Source organism: Mirounga angustirostris, unplaced genomic scaffold, assembly GCF_029215605.1.
Source record: "Mirounga angustirostris isolate CCGP_5_RB_7025 unplaced genomic scaffold, mMirAng1.0.hap1 SCAF_13, whole genome shotgun sequence".
Taxonomy (NCBI): domain Eukaryota; kingdom Metazoa; phylum Chordata; class Mammalia; order Carnivora; family Phocidae; genus Mirounga; species Mirounga angustirostris.
Genome location: NW_026991721.1, coordinates 20,136,263 through 20,162,811, shown reverse-complemented (window position 1 = coordinate 20,162,811; position 26,549 = coordinate 20,136,263). Strand labels below are relative to the sequence as shown.

The 26,549-nt window shown below is 38.6% G+C and overlaps 1 protein-coding gene and 1 pseudogene across 2 annotated transcripts in view; both read right to left on the bottom strand.

Moving 5' to 3' along the window:
- The window catches only part of LRRC4C (leucine rich repeat containing 4C), a 156,273-nt gene that overhangs the window by 107,566 nt on the left and 22,158 nt on the right, over window positions 1-26,549 (bottom strand). Inside the window, exon 1 of one of the 2 annotated variants that reach the window (XM_054511979.2) lies at window positions 2,270-2,349. The exons of the other annotated variant lie outside the window; for it this stretch is intronic. The gene's annotated coding sequence lies outside the window, so the exon portion shown is untranslated. Of the gene's footprint in view, window positions 1-2,269; window positions 2,350-26,549 lie in introns of those variants that run through there. 2 annotated transcript variants of the gene reach the window in all.
- On the bottom strand, window positions 5,154-5,276 carry LOC123858165 (U4 spliceosomal RNA; annotated as a pseudogene).

The window sequence follows — 26,549 nt, the reverse complement described above, 5'->3', positions numbered from 1 at the left end:
ACTGTTGTCTATTCCTTTCAGATTTCATCATATTCTTTTCAGATCTAGTATTATTTTTTTAAATTCTAACTGCTTTGTATTTGGTCATTTATTATGTCTATATCCTCTGAACGCAAACTGAGAATACCTGGGACTACTTTCCTGATCCTTATGCCCATCCCAGCACCTAGCCCACCACTGTGTAACCTGGTACTCTGTAAACGTGTGTTGAATTTAATTTAAAATATAAAAAAGGGAAACATGTCACATGTTTTCTCCCTTTTCATACTTTTGTTAGGGAAATGAGTGATATGAGACAATGTAAATATGCAATGTGCCAAGGCAAAAAAAAAAAAAAAAAAAAGAGAAAGAGAGATTTAAGACAACCAATCACATATACAAAATTCTTATGGCACAATTCAATGACCCCTACTAGATAAGAACTGGTAAACAAACGAGAAGGAACTCAACTGCTTTCACAATGTATTGGCTCTCTAGATCTTACTTACTCCTAATTGTTCTATATATAAACCCCTATCTTGCTACACTCTTTCAGCCAGGAACCCTAACCAGTAATAGCAGAGTACTTTCTCAACACTTAATAATAAAACCAGAAAGTGCAGAAAGCTCTTTTATTGTGGGGCAAGGAGGAGGGGCATTAACCAGGTTGGATGGTATTCCCTTGATATATGAATCCCCCCAAAATATGTTAACAATTTAATTTCTTTCCTAGTAAAATACTTAGTTGACTTTTGGTTACACCTGTTAATCTGATGGCATCGGACTGTGCTACTCCGTGTGCTGGAGACCAGCAGCGTCAGCATTGCCTGGAAGCTCTTTAGAAATGCAGACTCTCAGACCTCACCCCAGCTCTAATGAATCAGAGTTTGCATTTTAACAATATCCCCAAGTGGCTCCAATGTACATAATATTTTAAGCATGGACATCTGATATTCTAGCAGCAATATTTCACTTGCATCCTAGTCATCTCTTTGTTCTAAGCCATGATTTCACTGTAAAAGTAAAGTATTTGCTTCTCACAGTCTCTCCTTCTCTACCCCTCACTCTTTTCTATACACCTGTCTGTTTCCTTTAATATGCGGTATAAAAAAAACACAAAGACTGTTATTATGCTTTCAATTGTACACATTTCTTTCATATACATTATTCCATTTCATCCCTCTGATATCTCTGTAAACACCATTACGCATAATTTGTCAAATGTCATCTAGGTAATAAATGTCTGAGTATCTGCATGCCCAATGGTGTAAAGGTGCTTCCCCTGTAACCAATGAATTCTCTACGCTCAGAACTCTATACGTTACAAACTGTACTTTATTCTTTTTTTTTACAAACTGTACTTTAAAAAAAGAATTGAATCCACATATTTAAGAGGGGAAAATGGATATTTAAAGTAGCTCACAGAGTTTGGAAAGACTTGTTTCTGATGAGCTTAGGGTAAACAGACAAAAAAGAGGATATTAAGTTTCTTGCTCTTCCTATTATCCCCACAACTCCCCGCCAAAGTCCGTGGAGCCAAGGACTTGAAACCCCAGATGGATCTTACTCTCGATTCTTTTGCCCTTGCCATTCCCATAACCCAGCTTATCCTATACAGAGACACTAAACATGCACACTCCTAATGAAAGCTTTTAAAGCTGCCATAACATAATGGATTTGCTGTCAGTTTGTTGAAACTGTGCCTGCTGAAGAAATGAGAAAAAAAAAAAAAAAAAAATCCAATCCTTGCTTACAAGCAATGTAGTTTGCAACGAACCCAAACCAACTTGGGCATTTCTACCTTATATAGCAGGACTTTCCAAGCAACCTTATTCATTGACCTGAACTTTCTAGCAAAGAGTAAAACAACCTAAGGCAATAGCAACAAAGAAACATTTACTATAGTTTCATTAAGAAGGTGTTTGTAGTGTTAGGATATAATACAGTAAATTATCAGCCGTATTCAAAACCAGGTGCATTTTCAAAATCTTTAATCCAAATCTATGCCATACAGAGGTAAGTATCCATAATGCAAAATTATTAACTAGATGTTAGCCTTCATCAAAATGCTTGAACACTGTCATTTAGGCATGTATTTATCATCCTTTTTATAAAAGCCTCTTGATTATTACAAAATAGAAATCACACTGGAAGTCAGAAGTCTAAAATTAAACATCACGTAAGTAGAATGTTAAAATACGAAGGAATTTTAGAGAGATCATGCAGACCTAGCCTTCACTTCCAATGTATAGATTCACAAAGAGAAGCCCAAATAGGCCACACAACTTACCACAAATTCCACTGTTGTCTGTCACTGACTAACTGAGTAACTCTGGGCAACTCCCCTCTCTCTCCGTTTCAGTTTCCTGATCTGCAAAATGAAGTGATTGGACTAGATCATGTAAGATTCCAGATAGCCTGAAAATGCCATTATTCTACAAGACTTAGAGCCATATCCTAGAATAGCCCCCCTCCAAAAGCAGCATACTAGAAGATGAAAAGATATTTAAATGGCCCTGGGAGCTCCTGGTGTTCCAGTTTGTTGATATCATATCTCAACTTGGGACTTCAAAACCCCATGGGTTGCTGGTGCCTACCACCAACAGGCAATCCAGAAGAGAACAGCTTTGGGCATATCCTTTACCAGAGAAGTGCTGAAACTGGGTATCTTTTCCTCCCCTTCAGAGGATCTAGTGACTTCCTCTGTCTGGGCTCTCCCTTAGAGATTTCTCAAGGTTCACTGGAGTACTGCGAGTCTAGCCCTTGACCTAACCCTAGACCAAGATGCATTTCCTCTTGGAAGACACCCTGCCTGGACAAGTCATTCAAAATCAACCTTAAAAGGGACTCCAGGCTCCAGGGAGCTGCACATTTTGGCATTTTTTAATCAGCTGTCTGGCTTTGGTCTGTAGTGAAACCTTTACATTTACTGCATTTTTTTTTTTTTTAAGATTTTAAGATTTTATTCTCAGAATCTTGATTTTATAGTCCAATAAGTACCAATCAATAGTCATTCTTACATTCCAATAGATCAATTAAAGCAACAAGATTTTACCTGCCAACCCGCCAATCTAAATTATCCAGGGAGAAGGAAACAAACCCAAACCACCCGTGAGTTCATCAAAGAAGCAACTCAGGAAAAATGTTTTCAGCATATTTCTCTCTTCAATAAAAAGAGAATATGGGGTGAGGAAAAGACAAAAAAAGTGAAATATTTTATTTCAATCTGTTAAAAATTATTATTCTTTGATGAATGTTGTATGGATGACAAATGAACATACATTTCTTTCTTTGTGTAGTGAAAGAACTGCTATATGCATTTAGAATTTATTAATGTTGTCTCCAGTGTTCCTACGAAATTAATGTCCAAGTCATCTGAATGTGGCTTCTGGGATAGGCAGCAAGATGGGCTTTTAAGTCGCATGTGTTCAAAGTGGTTTTAAAAAGGCAAATTTCCACACTGTAATTTACACCAATATTGTTCAAGCAATTTTAGCAGTGAGTTAAAGAGTATTTTAGGCCCACCATACACTAAGGCCCTTTAAATGCGTATCATTGGCTAAGAAAATACTTCATTTTTCATGGAAGTCCTAAAGTACCTTCCTACAGTCTAAAAAGTAGTTAGAAAACCAGCCTTTATATCTAAACACCTTATATTATTGATGAAAAAACTGAGTCCCCCAAAAGGGAAACTGATTTGATCCTGTTTCACAACTAGCTAGTGGCAAAACTTAAGAGTCTCATGCTCTACCGACTGAGCTAGCCGGGCGCTTAGTGGCAAAACTTAGAATCCGTGACTCGTTCACTCATTCCTTTCATGTTTATTGAGAGCTTTCCTTGTGTCCATTCTGTGGTAGCCTTCCTATATTTATCATGCTTATTATTTCTGAAATTCATTCAACTTCCATTTGGCGATTATTCACTTAATATCTACAATGTGCAGGCACTTCATTTGGTATAGTGTGCTGAGGTAAGTATAAGAGTTGTTACCTGTCAGAAACATTTAAAGGATAGCTGGGGATGTAACAAGTACAGAGTTATAATAATTGGTAGCATGTAGTTAACACCATAAAAAAGCAAGAGAATTTGAGGAGTTAATTTGATAATTTCCCAAACTATCTATAAAAAACAAACAAAAAAAAACCTCTATTAACCAATCATCAAATCTGTTTTCATCATGTAGTGTGTACAAGGAACTAGGAATGTGATTAGAAAAATTCAACAACAGCTAAAAGTTTATAATCTAAGAAGCTGAGATGTACAAACAAGACATTTGTTTTACAACATCAGGACAATATTTACGTACTGAGTGTAATGTAGCAATTTGTATGTTAGAGAGAAAAAGCTCAGTGTGAACTGACTTTAAAAATCTGAGTGGGAGGGGAACCTGGGTGGCTCAGTTGTTAAGCATCTGCCTTCAGCTCAGATCATGATCCCAGGGTCCTGGGATCCAGCCCTGCATCAGGCTCCCTGCTCAGTGGGGAGCCTGCTTCTCCCTCTCCCACTCCCCCTGCTTATGTTCCCTCTCTCACTGTGTCTCTCTCTGTCAAATAAATAAATAAAATCTTAAAAAAAAAAAAAAAAAAGAATCTGAGTGGGCTTCATAGAAGAGGTAGAATTTGACCTTGAAGCATTTATTACTATGTATATTATACTAGAAACATTGGAATATTCCATTGCACCTGGATTTCTTGATAGGCGTTCATTGGGATAACTACATAGACTTTTTTTCAATTAATAGCTCATGAACAACTAGCACAAAATTACATTATAATATCAATAGTCCCCTAAAGAGTCATTTAGCAGTTGAGCAGTTCATTCTTCAGTTGCTTTGTTTGTGACAATCCTGATTTCTCACCTATTAACTCAGGAGTTTCAGAAGTGACCAGATCTTCATCAATCTTGGCATATCCTGACACCACCTAAGTCTCTAAGAAGACTCAATTCTGCCTTTTCCACAATTCCTTGACTTAATTCTCACCCAAGTCAAAGCGTCCTCTCCCGCCTCTGAACAATGTAATGGTCTGTTCATTTAACTTGAAAAATCTTTTAATTTTCTTAACCTATTGTTACATATGTCACTACATTATTTACAAATTAATACGTTTTTTTTTCTCATCTATACTAGAAGCTCAAGACAATAAAAGGCATAGCTTATACCTAAATACAATGTTCTGCTAAAGAGGCAGTTAATAAATAGTCACTGTTGTAATTTCATTGCAAAGAGAGTTTTCAATTAGCAATAATCGCGCCTCGGATAAACCTCATTGGCTACGATACTGTCACTGTGCAAAGCTTCATTGCAAAGAGAGGCCCCCATGTGTTACAGATATACTAGTCAATGAGTAGGAGTTGACAGCCTACAACTTGTTATTTCTGATGCTTTATTCATTTAATCCTCAACTCCTAGGAGAAGAAAGAAAGAAAGAAAAAAAAAGGATGCAAAGCACAACATCTAACAGTAATACGATACTCATATTCTACTACCAAATATGCCACTAATTAGCTGTACCATGGGGCATCTGGGTGGCTCAATCGTCAAGCGCCTGTCTTCGGCTCAGGTTTTGATACCAGGGTCCTGGAATCGAGCCCCGCATCAGGCTCCCTGCTCCATGGGAAGCCTGCTTCTCCCTCTCCCCCTCCCCCTGCTTGTGTTCCCTTTCTCGCTGTCTCGCTCTCTCTCAAATAAATAAATAAAATCTTAAAAAAAAAAAAATAGCTGTGCCATTTTGGATTAGGGTGTCAATCTATTATTCAGTCTATGTCTCCATAATCCAATGGAATTGGCTGAAATGCTGCAAAAGATTCATTCTTTCAGATCTCTAAATATTACAAGAGTCAGCCAGGAACAAAATAAGAAAATTATTTTGTTTGGATTGTGTAATGGCAATATGGGGGTTGGAGGGAAGCCAAGCATTCCTGAGCATTATTGCTCCAAAATGTCCAGTTTTGGTATTATATCTCCTGGTAAGAAATCCACTATACAGTGGAACATCTCGCTCTCTTTCTCTCTCTTTTTCTCCCCCACTTTCAAAACTGAAAACAGAGTTTCACCAATCAAACCTTGCAACATGTGGAACACTCTAACTTTTCTATTCTATCCTATCCTACCCCATCCCATCCTATCTGACTTTATTCTATTACATCTCATTTCAATCTATTTCATTACTTAAAACTGCAGATTTGAAAAAAAAAAAAAACTGCAGATTTGTTGAACAATCATATTGATTTTGTCTTGTCACCTTCTCTGGCTGCATGAGTTCAGTCACACTGTTAATTTATTTAAAGGATTATTTTCCTCATTTGTAGAATATGGTAAGAATGCTCTATCTTCAGAGGGTTGTTTTGGTATTAAACAAAATACTACCACTAGCACTGTGCTTGGGGTTAGTGTTCAATATAGAAATATTATTTTTATAGATGTTATTATTTTACCTATTTTGATTATCATATTATTATCATTAATTCTACTTAAGGGTTTTTTGAGTTATGTTAGATTCTCATATCCATGACATGGATTGTTAAATTAGGAAATTCTTCACTTTTTAATCAATTGCTAGGGGGAAAAGAAAAAGAAATGAATAGAATTGGTCCATACCTTTCCAGACATCAAATACTCAATATTGCTTTGTTTTTGGTTAACTCTGGGGACTTTTGATTTACTATTTAATCTCCGTGGTGATTAAGGGATGTGGAAAATGATAATACTGGCATTTCATTTAGATGTTTCCATGAGGTGACATATATGACAGATTCATTCTTCTAACTTAACTGTGATGAAAGTCATCTCATCTCCTATTAGTGGGAGAAATATGAACAGAAGCATGTGGTTTTCCTCACCCCTAATATTTGTACCAGAGGAAAGATATTAACTAAAAGAAACCAACATATCTTCTGATTTTTTAACAATTCTAGTTTGAACATCAAATCACTGCTTACATAAGAGGCTATAAGCACAAGCCTTATATTTTTATTTCCATCTTTTTTAGATTATTGAAGGAGATAATTCTTTAATGACAAAATTCATGATTCAATGAAATTTCAAACTAAAATATAAACATTAGAAATAAAAGGTATATATGTGATATAGCATTTCTTCTAGTATTTATACTCAAAGGAAGCAGAAAATAATTTGTTTACTATTCCTGTCATGACTTAATAGGAAACTGAGCACGTTCACACACAAAAGCAAAGAATAATACCAACTGCTCAGCAGGAGATAAAGTGGCATGATTTCCCCAGGTGGAGTTTATGGTTGTCTTTTAATCACTCAAGAGACTGAAAATTTTTCTTTTACTTAAACTAATCTTGCTTGCTTTCAACCTTACTCCACTGATCCTATAACTCCTTCCTCTTCTCTCTCTCTCTCTCTTTTTTTACTAACTTAAATATGGACCTTTTTAAAATCACTTCCACGCCATCGGCATCAACATTTCAGAAGACATCTTCAGTGCAGCCACTGAGTGCACCACACTCGTTCCATCTTGTTAATAGAATGACTCTCAAACAACTTCATTATCTGCCCACAGCCCTTAACATTTTCCTATTATAAAGCTACCCTTTGCAAAGTCTTCTCTGCGAACCAGAAGGGTGAGAATCTTGCTTCTAGTATCTCTCAAAACCCAGGACTGGTCTTCAGCCAAATCCCCACGTTTTCAGACCACGATGGGGGAATTGAAAAGAACTAATATTGAGTGCCTACTACGTATCAGGCTACACATGCAAGATATTAAGTCTTCAAAACAGTCCTATGATATAGAAAACATTATACTCATTTACAAAAGATGATGGAAGCCAAAAAAAAAAAAAAAATTACCACTTATCAAAAGTCACGTGATGGGTCAGTTGTTGAGGTGGGACTCCAGAGTCCACACTCGGATCCTGCACAGTATCATTGCTACCAAGGAAACAATCTGGTCCTTTTTTTTTTTTTTTTTCCTGTCAGAGAGCTCTTTGCAGGCCTTAATATTCTGGGTTGTCCAGACATGGAGGCCATGTTAAATCTGAAACAGTTCTAAGCTGTTGAAAGCCCTTTCCCTGAGCTCCAGTTCTAGAAAGGTTTGGAAGACAGCAAGAACTAGCAGTCAGTTTGTAGACATACAACTGGGGGTCTGGAAATCTTCCTCCCACTAGCGGAAAATGATTTTAGGTTTCTTCTCTTAGGAAGATACCCCTTTACATACGGTTTAAATACACACACACACACACACACACACAAACACACACACACCCCAAAATAACAACAACAAATACTCTCTCACACAGAGTTCTGTTAGTAACCTGACGTGTATAAAACCATGAATCGAAGTCTACCTCAGTGGTAACTGTGTACCGTAAAAGTTCTGTGGGAAGATTAGTTTCCCATGCTTTGTCCTCTTTGTACCCCTTCATAGAATGCTCTCTGCTTTCCCATCCTTCCTTAGCTAAACAAACCATTCTTCCTTCTTCTGGGCCAAGCCCCTATGTCACCTCATCCACAAAGCTTTTTTTTAACACCTCCTCACCCCCAGTTCTCTTTCTTTGGGTTTTCCCCAACACTTTATTCATGTCCTTAAAATAGTGCTTATCACAGTGCATTACATACTTCTCACTCTATTGACCAGGTTTTTCAACCTCAGCACTACTGATTTTGGGGGCCATATAATTATTTTTTTAATTGTGTTGTCCTGTGAATTGCAGGCAGGTTAGCAGGATTCCAGGTCTCTACCCACTAGAGGCCTGTAGCCTCTCCCCTTCAGTTGTGACAACCAAGTATGTATGTAGATATTGTCAAGTTTCTCCTGAAGGGAGGGCAGTATTGCCCCCAGTTAACAACCCTGCTTTAGATCATGGGGACCACATGAGCAGTGACTGTACTTTCTTTCATCCTCTGCACCCACGAGTATCAGGCCCATAACAAATGGTTAATTAAAATCTGTTGGCTGGAATTAAATGACTCTCATTTCCCAATAACTACATACTGCATTATAAAATGCACTAAATTCACACTTTGTTCAAAAGTGAAACAAACATGACTGCTAAATTAAACTCTGCATTCAAGGAAAGTGAGATCAAAAGCCACTGGATGTCAGAGTAGAAAAAATACTTTTCTGGCTCTATGTAAGAAATCCAAAAAAGCATATATGTATTACATATAGTTACGTGAAATACATTGTGTAGATGTGTGTGTATACACCCATAAACATCATAACCTTTCCTGGAAAACCACATTCAGAAAACCAGATAAAAGTAATCTGATACCTCTAAATACATCATCCATAACATGCTTTGTTCACTAAAATATGCAGTGAATTTCTATGGTTCCCCTCCCCCCCGCACCTCAAAGACCCATTCATGAAAAAGTGATGCTTATTTTGGGCGCCTGGGTGGCTCAGTTGGTTAAGCAACTGCCTTCAGCTCAGGTCATGATCCTGGAGTCCCGGGATCGAGTCCCGCATCGGGCTCCCTGCTCGGCAGGGAGCCTGCTTCTCCCTCTGACCCTCCCCCCTCTCATGCGCTCTCTGTCTTTCTCATTCTCTCTGTCTCAAATAAATAAATAAAATCTTAAAAAAAAAAAGTGATGCTTATTTTGAAATTTCAAAATTGGAGGGACTTGATTAAATAAAGAAGCACAGACAGTGTGATACTGCCTTTCTTCCTGATAAGATGTTCATCCCTTCCCAATTTAGTGTAGAACAATTTAAAGTCATCTGACTTTGCTTATTTCTGTAGACTAGTTTACCATTTATTTGGCCTGTAAAGCAGAACCACTGTGATCTTAATATCAGTTTGTGACGGAAGACTTTTTCTCACCTCAGAAGTGAACCGGCCCTGCACATCTTCCTTTATTTCCTGAGCTGTGTTTTAATTAAAGTTCCAAAATGAGACAGATTTGTCTTTTCTCGTAGTATCAAATCGATGAGAATATGTTACTCTCGCTGGTATACTGTAAGGAACAGTAGTGTGTCTGGCAAGTTGGTGGTTTTTGCAAGAAAGAAATGCAAAAACAAGACCAGCACCGCCCCCCCCCCCCCCCCGCGGCCGTCAGAAAGGAGGTCACTGGGCACCAATATGCATGATCTCCTAGAAATTGTACAAGACCGTAATTTCAGGAGCTTCGTTTTATTGGTTGCCTCTCTTTGGTTGTAGATACGTTGATTCTACTTTTCATTACCGTACTGTGAGATAGTGATTATTCTTGCTCCTATTAAGGGGAAGTGATTCAATACCAAGACAATTGAAAATTGTGTGATGTCATTTAACTGCTCAGTAAGTGGAACAAAATTCACCCCATGATTGCTCTCAGGTACAAACAGCAAGCCTCACACAGCACACAACAGTTCCTTCTGCACCTCCCCCAAATAGCAGCCACATTCATATGCAAACTTACCATCCATCTCTGAAGTCCTCACTTCCTTACCCCCTGGACTGCCCTCAGCCCCAAGCCCCAAAGGCATGCAGAAAGAAAAGTAAAACTTATTGAAATGCAAAAGATTATGCCACTGGTAGAAGAATTTGATTCTGAGGCGGAAGGGCTTATATACCTGAGATAAGAAACAAACGAAGAAAGAGCATGTTCACCTCCTCATTTTACACCAATGGGTCTCCTTTTCTCTGGTTTCAGTTTAAAGAACCAGGACACCAACAAGTTGCTTTAATTTAAAAGAGCTTACATCTTGTGTTACACAGACTTTGCTCTTTAGAATGCTTTGACAAATGTCATTTTCTGCTCTTCCTGCTGCAGCATTTTTGTGCTGTGATACACCAGAGGCCACATGCTCACCTGGGCCTCTATTTTCTGGATGCATCTTGGAGGGCCCCCTTTCAAGTTTAGTGTTAGAAGGTTTGTTTGGCATTTGGTCCCACCTTTTTTTTTTTTTTTTTTTTTAAGATTTTATTTATGAGACAGACACAGAGAGCACAAGCAGGGAGAGAGAGAAGGAGAGGGAGAAGCAGACTCCCCTCTGAGCTGGGAGCCCAACGTGGGGTTCCATCCCAGGACCTGGAGATCACGACCTGAGCCGAAGGCAGACACTTAACCGACTAAGCCACCCAGGCACCCCATGGTTCAGTCTTTTAACTAGACATGAACTTAGTAGCTTCACTGAGCTTTAGTGAATCATTGGTACTTATAGTCAACCTACTATTTTCTATATCTCTATCTGTCTATATCTATCTATCTATCTATCATCTATTATGTATCTATCATCTATTTATCCACCCATCCATCCATTCATCCATCCATCCATCCATCTTGTCTATTTTACAGAATCAGAAGACTCAAATATGAAATGTTACAGGTGTAAGCATCATGTAACCCACAAAATAGTATTCACATCTAGCGACCAAGCAATTTTGTACAACACACACACACACACACACACACTCACAGAGTACCCCAGGGGACAGATGGCTTTCAAGACAAATGGATCTTACCACACACTTTAGAATTCCAAGTCAGTGCAGAAAAGAGCCCCATTTTATTCTGATAGGGGTGTGAAAAGGTCAAGTATTGATTTAGCTTTCCAAGAGGAGACAAAAAATAAAAAGCCCTTTCTGAATATATTTACTACATTTTGCTTTCATTCAGGGTTTCTGTGCAGAGCAGAGATGGTTTGAAACCCACAGGATGGCAAAGATAAAATGGCCCAGCTTATAAATGTGGGCTTAGGATCAATTTTACTTGTCCCTATGACCTTTAATACACAAAATGGAAAACTCCTATATTGTTGCAGTAGAGAACATATGAGGAATGAAAGTAACGCAATCAAAAGCTTTATGTAATTCATATATTAAAATATATGGCATGTTTTATGTTTACTCATAAATAATGTTTTGTCAAAGCATTTTCATATAGACATATCACTGCAAAAAACATCAATACTTTCTTTTTGACAAATAGAAGACTGTAGACTCATCTTCCCAGACTTTAACTGCCTCTTTGCTACTAAATGAAGTGTTTGCACAAACACTTTAATGATATCTGGTGAAATTTTAGTAATGTCTGTGACGGGAGAGAAAAGAATTTTGTATCAGAAGAAATTTCACCTAATCCTCATATGAATAAAATGTTATTTGGCATTTATGCAGACAGTTGCAATGCCTAAATTTTTTTTTTTTTAAAGATTTTATTTATTTATTTGAGACAGAGAGAATGAGAGAGACAGAGAGCACGTGAGAGGGGGGAGGGTCAGAGGGAGAAGCAGGCTCCCTGCCGAGCAGGGAGCCCCATGCGGGACTCATCCCGGGACTCCAGGATCATGACCTGAGCCGAAGGCAGTCCCTTAACCAACTGAGCCACCCAGGCGCCCCGCAATGCCTAAATATTTTTATTGTGGTTGCAAACGTATTTGTACTTAACTCCAAAGTTATCATTCACCTAGATTCTCAATCTATACTTTTATGTTCAAATATCTAAGGTCACTTCTGGACCAGGAAATTCAACAGGAGTTGTAAAAGATTTTATTGTCTGGAATATGTTTGACTTTATAATGGTATTATTGGAAACCAGAGGTATTCCGGAACACTACCAAAAACAATCTCCTATTGTTTGTTTGCTTGTGTACTTGGTGTTTTTGACTAAATATCAACCAAAAGGGCAGGTTGGTATGCAAAGCTGGTGTAGAATCAGGTAAATCTTGTTTTGCTTCCTCGGTATCTCTAGCTGAGGGACCTAAGACATGTTACTTAATCTCTGTCTCAGTTATCTATAAAATGAGAATAACAGTTAACTATCCCCAAAATACTCATGATGATCAAATCAAATTACCAAAGTAAATGACTTCCTTCGTTGCCCTGTTCTTACTTCTCTTCAAAGTATTAGGGTGAACATGGTTTGTTCTTGGTAAGGGAGGTGATGAAAATAAACTGATTTATGGATTCTTAAAACCTATCCCTGAAGATACACTATAGTCCAGTAGCTACCCATTGCCTTGGGTTCAAATTCAGCTGAGGGACCTTGTGTGAGTCATTTAACTGTTCTCGGCCTCAGATTTCTCCATTTCAAAATGGGAAAACATTGAGATATTTTATTGTGTTGTTTTTAGAATGAAGTGAGTTAAAACCTATAAAATGCTTAACACATTACAGGATTATTTTGAGGTACTTTTTCCATTAAAATGATGTTACTCCCACTATATAATTTGTTATAGTAATAAATCATGCCCTTTCTCCCTGGTGTTAATCTTGAAAGCAGAATATCACACTGTGAAATGAATTCAATCTCTCTTTATCTAATCTCTAAGGTAGATAGAGAAAACAGCTATCTAGTGAGCAAGCTTAATTCCAGGGGCAAATCTTTTCTGATCTTCCCTGTCTTTTTACAGGTGACAGCTGGGTCATGGTTGTGTTTCCAATATGAGTGCCAGTGCTTCCAGTCCCCAAACTGGCAAAGCCCCATACTGCCAAACAAAGCCCCAAAACAAAGCCCCAAATTGCCAAGAACAAATCTTCATAAAGATAAAAAGTTATCCTAACTCTTACTGAAAGGACAATAGGATCAGTCTTATCAGACCTGTACAATGATGTTAGTTGTTTACACTTTAGTTAAAATGAGGATTTGAAACCTGACTTTGACAGATGTTAGAGAAGGGCACAAGGGCACTGAAGGTCTGAATGAAGCAGAGTAATGCCATGAATTGGGAATAATCAGAATGGAAAGGTTTGGACAGGAAGGCTTGAGCAATCTGCCACTCTTTTCTTTCTTTCTTTCTTTCTTTCTTTCTTTCTTTCTTTCTTTCTTTCTTTCTTTCTTTCTTTCCTTTCTTTCTTTCTTTCTTCTCTCTCTCTTTCTCTCTTTCTAAGATTTTATTTATTTGACACAGAGAGAGAGAGTGCACACAAGTGGGGGAATAGGAGAGGGAGAAGTAGGCTCCTGGCTGAGCAGGAGCCGGATGTGGGGCTCGATCCCAGGACCCTGAGATCATGACCTGAGCTGAAGGCAAATGCTTAACTGACTGAGCCACCCAAGCACCCCATTTTTTTTTTAAGATTTACTTATTTGAGAGAGAACGCGCACACAGCAGGGAGGGGCAGAGGAAGAGAATCAGAGAATCTCAGGGAGACTCTCATCTATTTTACTTCTAGAAAAGCTCAAAAGCTCTCACTCAGAGTCCATTTATTCATTCCTTAGACATAATTCTAATATTCTTGAATACCTAAGTTTCAAGTACTACCACCGGTTGACTTCAGCTCTGAGATATATGATTGTTTTAGTTATGTTGGATTGGTGTGGATTCACTCACACATTCTGGAGAGCTAAATCTGAGAACTAATAATAGAGAATTGTTAGGAAAGCTAGCTGGGTATCTAGAGAGCAGCGTGAATTTGTAATTAGGGCAGAAAACAATCTGATTCATGGAGGTGGGAGGAAGGCAAATGATCCCAGCTCTCGAATAATATAATTGTGATTTCAAAGCTAAGATCACCAATAATTAGAGTCACACTGAACAAATTACTTAATGTCTAAGCCTCCATTTTCTATTCCTGGAACTGGAGGTAATGATAAAAGTCCTACAGGGTTGTGAAGAGTGTTTGGAAGGAATTACGTAGAGAACATCATGGTAGAGTGCATGGCGTAGTTCCCTTTACTTCCTTCACTGTCCTACACATGATCCAAATATAGGACCCTGGCTTCTGCAAACCTTGACGTGCTCAGCACAAAGCTGTGCCTGGAAAAGAGCAGACACTCTTAATTACGTGAATGTATGCATGAATGAATCAGTGAATGAAGAAGCAAATAAAGAAATGTATAAATCAACCCATCAATTACACAACCACAGGAAGGTACGATAGCCCTTCATCATATCTTCTCTTACTAAACACAAAATGGTGAAGTAGTCATGACTGCAGATGGAGAATCTTTCTTATCTTTACAGCCAGCATCTTAATTTAGTAGGCACAAAGATATCAGGCTGAGAAATGTGCTCCTAGGTACTCGGGCAGAAAGCAGGAAGTCATTTTCTTTAGACCAGTGTTTTTGCCTCAGCCACAGTTATTCATTCTCTTTTACAAGGAGGAATTCATTTATGTCTTCGGGAGACAGATGTATCAAGCCATTGGGTGTTTCTGCCAATCACCTCCTGCCAAAGCCCTGATGTTTTATTTCATTAGTGCAGGCACTTTCCATTAATTTGGATACTGTTTAAGAGTGTAAGTTCCAAAGGACATTGTTTTTTGGCTTTTCTTTTTTGAAGGACTATTTAATACATTACTGCAATGAATTGACCCCTTGCCAAGAAAAAACCAGTGGCCGCCCAGTTCTAATCAGTTTCTGACAATATGATCCTAATGTTTGGCTCAATGATACGTTTATTGTGCTCTACCTGGAATTGACAGAAACAAATCAGAAGAATGCTATTGGCCGCATAATAAAGACTAAACAAAACACATCTCGCAGTGTTCTCCTTCCTTTCTTCCCTCCTTCCTTTCCTCCTTTATTTCTTTCATAAAAATAAGAACGTAAGAGTATTCTACTATATGCCAAATGTAATAGATACTGTTGATGCCAAAACACGTGTATTCATATCCCCATTCTTTCTAGTTTCCTAAGTAAACTCTCCTCCATGCAGCTCTCTAGGCAACCTCAAAGAGTGGGTCTTGACTCATCTGAAACAATCATGGTTGTTTTATTTCCTGTGCTAGCAACTGGTTTGTGCATACAATAAAGAAATGTAGGCTTAGTGGAGATTTTGGGGACAGTTTTCCTTACTCTTAAAAGACTCAAGAAAGACATAAACTCTTCTGTCCTGGATATCCTGTTTGGATATGATGCCGATGACTGCTGTAATCTCTTGTGACCATGGGGGGTGGGGGGGGGGGGGCTTGTGTGACTGAAGACAAAGGTGACAAGCAGACAAAAGCAGAGCAAAATGATGGAAAGATGTTTGTCCTTGATGCTGCTAGTGAACTGCTGAGATAAACCAGAAGCTGTCTTCCTCTGTATGTCCTGTGCTATGTGAAAATAAATTTTCTTACTTTAAAAGCCGGTAGAGACAACTATTATTAAAGCCTACACCAGGTCATGGTAGAACATCAACAGAGGATATGATTCTGTAATACCCTTAGCCCTTCAAGAATTCTGGAATTACCAAGTGAGTTGCTCTGTATCATTAAATATTACAGTAATATGCCTGTCTCCTAAAAATAGCAAAATTGAGCATTGTGATTCATTTGTCTCATGCTTCATAGTTCCTACGTGAATCTTTCATCTCCACCTGCAATTATAGTGAGGGGGGTCTTTTATAGTGATGCACCTCACTGTCTGGTCCTCAAGCTTGGATGTGGACCCAATCTAAATGCTCAAATATGTGTATGAACTTGCTTCACCCATAGCTGGGAGTTTTGAAAATAAAAATCCACCTCAAAAACAATTTCTGTCTAAACTCCCCAATTCTTCCAACTAATGTTGGTTTCTCAATTTTCTCATAGGCATTTGGGGAGTGACAATGATTTGAACTAGCCAGTTGCAACAATGTGTATATGTACATGGCACTAATGTATCTAATTAATTTCATGTGTGTAGCCTTTTTTCACCAACTAGAATTTAAGATCCCTAGAAGCAATTCCTATATTTTCATTATATCACTTGCAGGCTCTAGAACAAAGCTACTTATAGAAAAAATGAGCAAGCATATTTCATGACCAGTCAAGTTACCACATAGGGGAAACAACAAAAACCTTAGCACCTTTTCCCTTCTACCATGTATGTTTAAACTTAGCCTTTATTACGCTTCCAAGTACATTTGACTCTAACCTAAATCTGGTCTGAGTAGAAAGACAGAAAAATTCTGCATTCTTCTAAGTTGCTTACCATGTGCCAGTCACTGTTATATCCACGAACTTCTTTAATCATTGTAATGACTCTATTTCAACCTATTGTTGCCCTGATTTTGCAAATGAGGTACCCAAAATACAGAAAGTACAGTGACTCGCCCAAGGTCTCACAGCTTACCAGTTCAGTGACAGAGCCAGAATTTAGGGAAGCAGGTTGCATCGCAGTCTTCACTCTAAACATATACCCATCACACAAAGATGTCCTGTTCTCCATAGGTAACAGAACTACAGAAATAAAAGGAATACTTGTGCAAAGAGCTTTCCTGAGAGATGACAGGGATGAGTATCAAGCACTACCATTCATATAACCAAATTATCATTGAAAATAACATATAGGAATAGAACAGCCCACTAATACGCAACCATTGACATTCATCACCTTTCTTCTCTCTACATCATTATTTTTAAAATTAATTTTGCCTCTTTCTAGAAGATAACCAGAAAAAATGCAAAATGCATGCATACATAAAATGACTAACAAAATACATAGAGGAAGAAATTCTTTAAAAATAATAGTCAATTTAAAAAGAAAGAAAAAGAGGGGTGCCTGGGTGGCTCAGTCATTAAGCGTCTGCCTTTGGCTCAGGTTATGATCTCAGGGTCCTGGGATCGAGCCCCACATTGGGCTTCCTGCTCTACCAGGAGCCTGCTTCTCCCTCTCCCGCTCCCCCTGTTTGTGTTCCCTCTCTAGCTGTCTCTCTCTGTGTGTCAAATAAATAAATAAAATCTTAAAAAAAAAAGAGAGAGAGAGACACTGAAGGTTATTGGTAAAAGAGACCAACAAGTTAAAGTTCACCAGGACTTTTCTCGCTCTCATAATACAGTGCCTCCAAAATAGGTAGGTTAGGGTTAGGTTTCATCAGAAGAAAAGGCCATTTGTTGTGGTTGATATGTTTTCCAGTGTTCAGGAAAAGGCAGCATAAGGCATTCTTCAGTGAGGTAGCAAAGATGCGTGCCTTTATTGAAAGACCATAGAAACCACTTTCATCTTGCCAACCCAACATTTAGCAAAGTTATAAATCTGGAGGATAGAAATAAGTTTCAAAAGTTATGAGATATGGAAAGGGCATGATACTAATAGTCAGGTTCAACTATGGGAAATATATCTGCAACACAGAGACCATCACTACATAGTACTAGAAACAAAAATTTCATGCAGTGATGAAGCTAAAGTAAAGGGCTTTTTTGGTCAGGCATTGAAATCTCCAACATATGCTCAATGGATCCAGCCACTCAACACCCCCGCCCTGGAAAAACAAAGCAAAACAAAACCCAGATACTCTATAGCTCTCTGAATAAGGTAGAATCTTAATAATATTGATGTATTGACTGCACCTAATTACTAGTCACTACAATATTAGTTTCTGAGGCAGAGAGGAAATACAGTAATTAAGAAAAGCACAAGTTCTGTGCCTATCTGAATTTCACACTGCTGTGAACATGGGATCAGTGATTTTATTTTATTTTTTTAAAGATTTTATTTATTTATTTAACAGAGAGAGATACAGCAAGAGAGGGAACACAAGCAGGGGGAGTGGGAGAGGGAGAAGCAGGCTTCCCGTGGAGCAGGGAGCCCGATGTGGGACTCGATCCCAGGACCCTGGGATCATGACCTGAGCCGAAGGCAGACGCTTAACCGACTGAGCCACCCAGGCGCCCTGGGATCAGTGATTTTAAACAGATTTCGTAAAAGTTGCCTATAAAAATGAAGATAAAACTGGCAGGTTATGTTGAGGGATAAAGAAGCTAATACATCACAGTAGAAACTGCTCATTGTTTCCTCCTATGCATTTTCTTCCTCTTCCTTTTGGTACCCCTGGAGCAGGGATGCTCTGTTGCCCAACTTCAAGGGCCACCATTCACATAAACATTCACCTGCAGGAATGTTTCCTACTTTTAGCAGAGCACACAGCTACCCAGCAGGAGTCTAGCTTCTCTTTCCTCCATGGCAGGAAAGTCTGCTCGTGTAGCTGCGTTCTGAATGACAGAATGTGAGTCTAAATGATGTATACTGCTTCAGGGTCACATTTGTAAATGAAACTGCGTCCTCAAGTCTGGTAGGTGGGTGTGGTTTTGGAGAGCCAACACCATGTGGAAGAACACCAAACCAGACAGGACTGGGAACAACCACAAAGAGGGAACCCGGGTCGCAAGAGGATGCTGTGTAGAAGCTCACCACCACTGCCTAATCCACCCACCTCTGTTTTATCAACGTGAGAGAAAAATGAAATCTAGATCTTGCTTGATTCCTCGTCCTTTAGGTCTCTGTATAGTAACAGCTGCGGCTGGTTCATATTTAATACTTATGTGTAAAGAACTTAGAACTATGCTTGGCCCATAGTAAGCTCTCATTAAATGTTAGTTTCCAACTCAGGAAGTAAAAGAGCCAGTATTTGAAAACAGAGAGCATTGTGTGCCTCCAAAGCCCATGTTCTTTCCTTTCTGGGAGAGAACCTGCCTCCAGTGCACAGAGGCTGAAAAGGCAGAGTTATTTGCTAGAAGCATGTCAGTTGCCAACACTTTAAAATCCCTTATAGTTGAAGCATTTTTTTCCCTCCACATTCCCCAACTTTTTTTTTTTTATTTTTTAAGATTTTATTTATTTGACAGAGAGAGACACAGTGAGAGAGGGAACACAAGCGGGGGAGTGGGAGAGGGAGAAGCAGGCTTCCCGCAGAGCAGGGAGCCCGATGCGGGGCTCGATCCCAGGACCCTGGGATCATGACCTGAGCCGAAGGCAGACGCTTAACGACTGAGCCACCCAGGTGCCCCACATTCCCCAATTTTTAATGCTATTCTCAATTTAAAATCATGATTTTAAAAAATGGTAAAAAAATGATATTGAATTTAACTTGGAGAATAACTTTAAATTCTTTAACACTTGTATTTCTCCCTCTTTCACCTTAGTCACCCCATAAAACATATGCAGGGAGAAAAATAAGGGTAAAAAAAGAACTACACACATATTCTTCAGACTGAATTCTCTGTTAGATACAAAGGACTGCATCCTTTGGACCATAAAAGGTGTTTTGTTTTTGTTGTTGTTTGTTTGTTTTGTTTTCTTCACTGATGAATATATGTAGGCTCTCCTTGAAGAGTCAAGTCTGCAACCGGATTTGGATGGGAATTCCTATGCCATCATTCTTTCTCTCCTTTCAGCTCTTACCTTGGGCAAAACTGCCAAGAAGAGGAATTTTGGCTTCAGGATAAATCGTGCTTGCTGTTTGAGAGCCTGTTCTCATTTCCCATCCAGTCCAGGGAAAGAGTGGGGGGTACTTCCCACATCATCTTCCAGATAACCAGCCGTCTCTGTCTGCCCACCTCTGGAAATCCACAGATTCGAAACATACACAGACCATCCATTTCTACATATATGGTGTGACTAATAGACTACTTCAGGGAAACAGAGAAACACATTGTCCCAGATTGCTTTACAATACTGAATTAAATAGCTGAAGGTCAGGGTCTCATGCCACACATTTAAGGGCAGTCCAAGTGGTTTTTGTTCTGGGAGCAACTGGGAAATCTGTTGTTTTGAAGGCAACATAGATTTAAAATAAAGCCCTCTATTCTTCTGCTCACTCCCCCTCCCATCTCCAGCACAATTAATGCTTCCTCCTTCCATCTTCCCATAGCACTTTGTGCAACATTCCATTGACATCTCTTCCATAGTGCTATAAATATCCACTCCCATGTCTTTTTCCCTGAGAAGGCTCTGTAGGTCTGTCTTTCATTATCCTCTTGGCATGATTGATCTCATTACTTTGCCCTTTTACTTTGCCTCATGCATTTCCTGTTCATGCTTTCCAGTGTCATTTTATTATTGCAGCTGTTGAAGTAATTTAAATGTGCTTTGAAAATATACATAATGTCAGGAAACTTATTTTTCAAAGTGAACAACACAGATTTAGACACTTAAAAAGGGCTTCAATTTTGCCCTGCTTCCTGAATCCGCCATAGTCTAAATTTTCCGTTATCTCCTTTTGCAAGCCCAAAGTGTCTCAAATTAAAAACCACACTTCAACTGAAGTCACGACCAATGAAGAAGATTAAATCGTTCTCTTTTCTGGAGGACAGATGCAGCAGGTTTCAAATAATTCAGCAAAACTCAACTCCTAACAGCACTAATGCATTGTCAGGAATTAAATCTGAACAGTAGAGTTAGGAGCAAGGAAAAAAAAAAAAAAACAACAACATATCAATAAAATTCAGCTCAGGCAGACAAGTATGTGGTCGGCATTCAATGGAGGGATTATATGCATACATAAATAAACCATTAAAATCCTCCTGCTAGGCGTCTGCTTAATTCATGGTGATTTGAGTTGCTGCGGGGGCAATGGCAAATCTAAACATAATTTGTTTGTTTGCAGGATGAGAAGGAAGAATTTGACAGATTTTAAATATATACAGATAGTCCATTTCTACATTTTTAGAATGGTTAATAGGAAATTTCAGTAAAAATGTGGAGCATATTTCCTAACTTTGTAAAAAAAAAAAAAGAAAAAATTAAACTGCTTCAGTCAGGTCCTAGTCCACGGCACCATCTAAATAAATCCTTTGGCAAGTTTATCATGTATTATACTGAATATTTATGGTATTTATAGTATAGTATTTATAGTATTTTAGTATTGCTAAAAGTACAATGAATGGGAAAGGAAGGAACCTAACATTTATTGGATCCTGGGCATAGGTATCTTATGAAATCTTTACAATGACTCTCTAAGGCAGGTTTATTAACCCCATTTAAAGATGAAAAAAACTAAGAAAGGATTCATATCTTTCCCAACAGAATATAATTGGTAAATAAGAAAGGAGACAGGATTCAGCCCAAGATTGCTTTGGCTTTAATATCCATGTTCTTTCCATCGTCTTAGACTAGTTGACATAAAATTCATTTCAAAATGTTATTTCAGAGCATGAACCACTTCCTTTCTGTCCGACACACGCACGCACGCACGCACGCACACATCACTCTTACTCTTCTCCCTGTCAAGGGACAGATGAAGTTTTACTTTCATCCTAAAACCTTCCCTTTTTTGACTGTCAATGGCATATACTGCTTTTATTACACAAGTCTGTTGTTGGGAACATACCATCATTGAGGGATTAGGTAACTAGTTCTTAGAACTAGTTTTGTGTCCTTAGATAGGATATAATAATTGTCAACCTAAGGAATATGTCAAGCTTCACTTGCGTGCTCAATGGCATGCATCATAATCTTGGCTCCCAATCAGTGTTTAATCAAAGGTTAATAATTTACTGAGTTATTATAACTGAATTAGATAATATTAATGAGCGGCACTTTATTCCACACATTAGAGCTTTCAATGTAGTTGAGTACAAATATGTTTTATATGAAGTTATTGTGTTTAAATGAGGTGCTTAACGGGACCTTGTGGGGGCTCTTTTGTATAAAACTAATCATCATACCTTAAGGTATAATATGTTCAAGTGTTAAGTTTGTTTCAAATGGGAGTAGAACTATACACTGAAAAGAAAGTAGGGAAATATAAAATGAAGTTCAATGAAACTAATGTTAGGTTTGAATACTGGGAAGTGTGATAGACTCCCTGCCATCTCTAGGAACATATTTAATTTCTATAATCATTGGCTTTCTGTTTCATAAACTCCTTACTTCAAACCTTCATTGCTTTCCCTGCTCCTATTCCATCTGGAGATGAAATTGTATAGGGACAGCAAGTCAATAAAAGAAAGAGGAATTCAATCTTTTAAAAGAATGGCATGGAGCTTCCTAGTAAGCAAAGGATATTGAACCATTGTATCACCAAATTTCCATACAGTATAGGAAAGAGCAAGGATACCTTCGTGGGAGAGAATGGAATATTTTATCCTAAACCGTATCCTACTAAATGCTGGGTCCTTTAAACACAAACAGTGCTTTCTACTTGGTTGGTGACTTACCAAAGCACCTAGTACCTGCCTTTTTATAAGGGGAAACTAATATCATTATCTATTACAGCTAAAGATACTTCAGAGTGAGATCCAAGAGGGTCATGGTTCATGTTGTCTCACAGACTTTCTCTTTAAGAAAACTTGGAAAAAATCATGATGCTTCCCAAATTGAGCACAAAGCAAACTGCTTTGTGATTCTGAGTTTATATTAGGGAAATGCCATATACGGTTTTATATTTTTTATGATTTTATGTAGAGCTCTAAAATTCATCATGAAATTGTATCATTCTGAACAGCATTATATATTTAAAAGAAGAAAAGATGGGGAAACATTGAAAACATAAATAAGCATTCTTTAGGAAAACCCCATCATTTTCAGAGACTGGATTAGTATTTATATAACATCAAACTGTGGCATTGGCAAGGAGATCAGTAAGAAAATAAAATGGGTTTAAAAATACGGCTTTTAACACATGACATTTTGGGACCCATATGGAGAATCTATTTAGAACCATGATCATCAACAGAGGCGATACGTGCTTCAGGATCACTCATGGAATGATCCAAAAGGAAACATGCTCATACACAGGACCCATCCCCAGAGAGTCTGAATCAGCAGGTAAAGCTCTGGTAGGAACCACCTGACATTTCCTCAGGAGATCCTGATGCACAGGAGGGATTGAGAACTATGGGTCTAGAGACTCTAGGCAGAATCACTTAAGTATCTTCCTTTACCAAGCCCTGTTGTTTTCAACCCTTTTTAAAGTTGTTTTGAATTCTATACCTTTCAGCTTTCACGTTCTGAAGGATGAAGCTAATATTGGTACTTAAAGGCTCTGTGTTTTAGATAGACCCTTAGCTTACAGGTCTCAAATAGGATTATTGTGAATTTATTTAAAATCTACAGCTGATGTTGTTATCTTAGAGAGTTTTCAGTCTCATCCCAGCTGTCCCCCTCCATGCTAGAAACGTGCTATTTCTCATAATGAGAAGTAACAGCAGTGATGCCCAGCAGTGAAGTCAGTATAAAATGTCTCTTTAGCCTAAAAAGTCTTCCACTAAAAAGAATGTGTTGGGGGGCGCCTGTGTGGCTCAGTCCTAAAGCATCTGCCTTCAGCTCAGGTCATGATCCCTGCATCCTGGGATTGAGTCCCACATGGGGCTCCTTGCTCAGCGGGGAGCCTGCTTCTCCATCTGCCTGCCCCTCCCCCTGCTTGTGCTCGCTTACTCTCTCTGACAAATAAATTAAAAAAAACTTTTTAAAAAAAGGTGTTGAAAATAAATACCATAAAGAATAATAGTAGTTAACATTTATTGAATCCTTACTATGTGCCAAATAGTCTGCTAGGTGCATGCTCTTTTTAATTTAATGATAACAGAATGGATATTATTCTTATCCCTATTTACAGTGACTGTTATTACGCTTATTTGCTATTATCTCTATTTATGGTGAGGAAAGCAATATTTAGGAAATCTAGTTCTAAAGGAGCTTGAAGTGATAACATGTGATGATGACTAAATCTGAAGGCTATCTTGCTTCAAACTTGCTCTTCAATATCCCATCGTACCACTCTAAATGGATTATCGCCACTACTCTACAACACTGGCAAAATCAGACTAGCAAAATCCCACCATTTCTCCTTTATTTAATCTGAGATCTGTTTCACTAAATGCTACACAACATGGGCAAACCTCAGGTACTACCTACAGGTTCAATTCAAGACCATGGCAATAAGGCAAATATCACAATAAAGCAAGTCAAATGAATTTTTTGGTTTCCTAGTACCTACAAAAATTATATTTAAATATAAATATAATACAGTATAATATACTGTACTCTATTCGGTGTGCACTAGTATTATGTCTACAAAGCAATGTTCATACCTTCATTAAAAAATACTTGATCGCCAAAAATGCTACCCATCACCTGAGCTCTCAGAAAGTCATAATCTTTTTGCCGATGAGGGTCTTGCCTGATGTCGATGGCTGCCGGCTGATCAGTGTGGTGGGTGCTGAAGCTTGGGGTGGCTGTGGCAATTTCTTAACATAACAGTGGAATTTGCTGCATCGACAGATACTTCCTTTCACAACTGTTTTCTCTGTACCATGTGATACTGTTTGATAGCATTTTACCCACAGTAGAACCTTTACGAAATTGGAGTGAATCCTCTCATACCCTGCTGTTGCCTTATCAGCTAAGTTTATGAAATACACTAAGTCCTTTGTTGTCCTTTCGACAATCTTCACAGCATCTTTACCAGGAGTAAATTCCATCTCAAGAAACCACTTTCTCTGCTCCCCCCCGTAAGAAGCAACTCCTCATCCATTCAAGTTTTATCATGAGATTGCAGCAATCCTGTCACATCTTCAGGCTCCACTTCTAATTCTAGTTCCTTTGCTATTTGCAACACATCTGCCGCGACTTCCTCCACTGAAATCTTGAACCTTCAATTCGTAAAAAACTGAGTATCTGTGAAGCACAATGAAGTGAAGTGCCAGAAAATGAGGTATGCTTATAAATAGCAAAGTTGTACATATATTGAATAGGCTATTGCTAAATAGCCGGGGGTTTGTGTACTCCAAGGGAGCGCGATGTCTCAGCCCTGCCCCCCTCCAGGAGTAAAAGATCCTTGCATAGCAAGTTTTAGAAACCCAAATGGGAGTCTGAGGTAGTCCTTATACTCGAGGCAGATCCTGAAACATCTGGCTAATAAATTTCCTTTTAGAACTTAGAATTCCCTCTCAGAATCTATATCTCCTGAAAGAAGTGCAGAATGGAAGGAGGTTGTAGGACCCAAGACATGAAACTAACCCACATGTGGGGCAACTAGGGCTCATCCAATGATTCTCCTGAAAGAGCAATTCTTGTGCCCTCCACCTACCATTCTGGAGGACAACCAAGCTGATGTTCAGGCTTGCTGGAGGTGATGATGACAGAATGCATTCCTTTAGATGTGTGCATAGATCAGATCATTCCTTATGTTTTGGCCTCCATGGCTCTACTGTGCAGTTAAGGAAACAGTGCACAGTCATTGTGTCACTTTGCTATGGCCATCATAACAAAATACCCCAGAATGGGCAGTTTTAACAACAGAAATGTATTTTCTCACAGTTCTGGGGGCTAGAAGTCCAAAATCAAGGTGGCTATGGGTTTGGCTTCTTTGGGACCTTTCTCCTTAACTGGCAGATGGCCACCTTCTCACTATTTTGTCACAGTCTTTCCTCTGTGTGCCTGCAGGTCTGTGTCCAAATTTCCTCTTTTCAGAAGGTCATCAGTTGTTTTGCATTAAGACCCACCCTGAAGACTTCATTTTAACTGAATCACCTCTTTAGAGACAGTATCTCCAAATTCAGTCACATTCTGAGGCCTTGGAGGTTAGGACCTCCAAATATGAATTTTGGAGGACACAGTGCAGCCCGTAACTTTAAAAAAAAAGAGAAAGATTTTCTCCTGTTATTTATAGAACATCTACTTTTTCAACCAATCTAAGAACTTCATTCCTTCTTACAATGAGGCAGAGGTGATGAGAGAAGAGGGTGACTAGTGATTTTTATTTTTACACAGTTGCTCTTTGCACAGTTGATTGGAAGCTGGAAATTCAATAAACAAAGATTTCCGCTACCACTGGGTCTTACAGCTGCAACTGACAAGATCATTGACTGTTTACAGGCAGAACGAAGTTGAGAGTTACCATGCGTGTCAGGTGATTTTGATCACAGTAGTGTATACAAACAATCTGGGTAAGCCAGCTCTAATACTTACCCGATTTTTTTCTCCCTCAGTAAGTTGGCTACTGGGAAAAAAGCTAAGCACGACACCGGAGCACCTACTGTAAGCCAGGTGT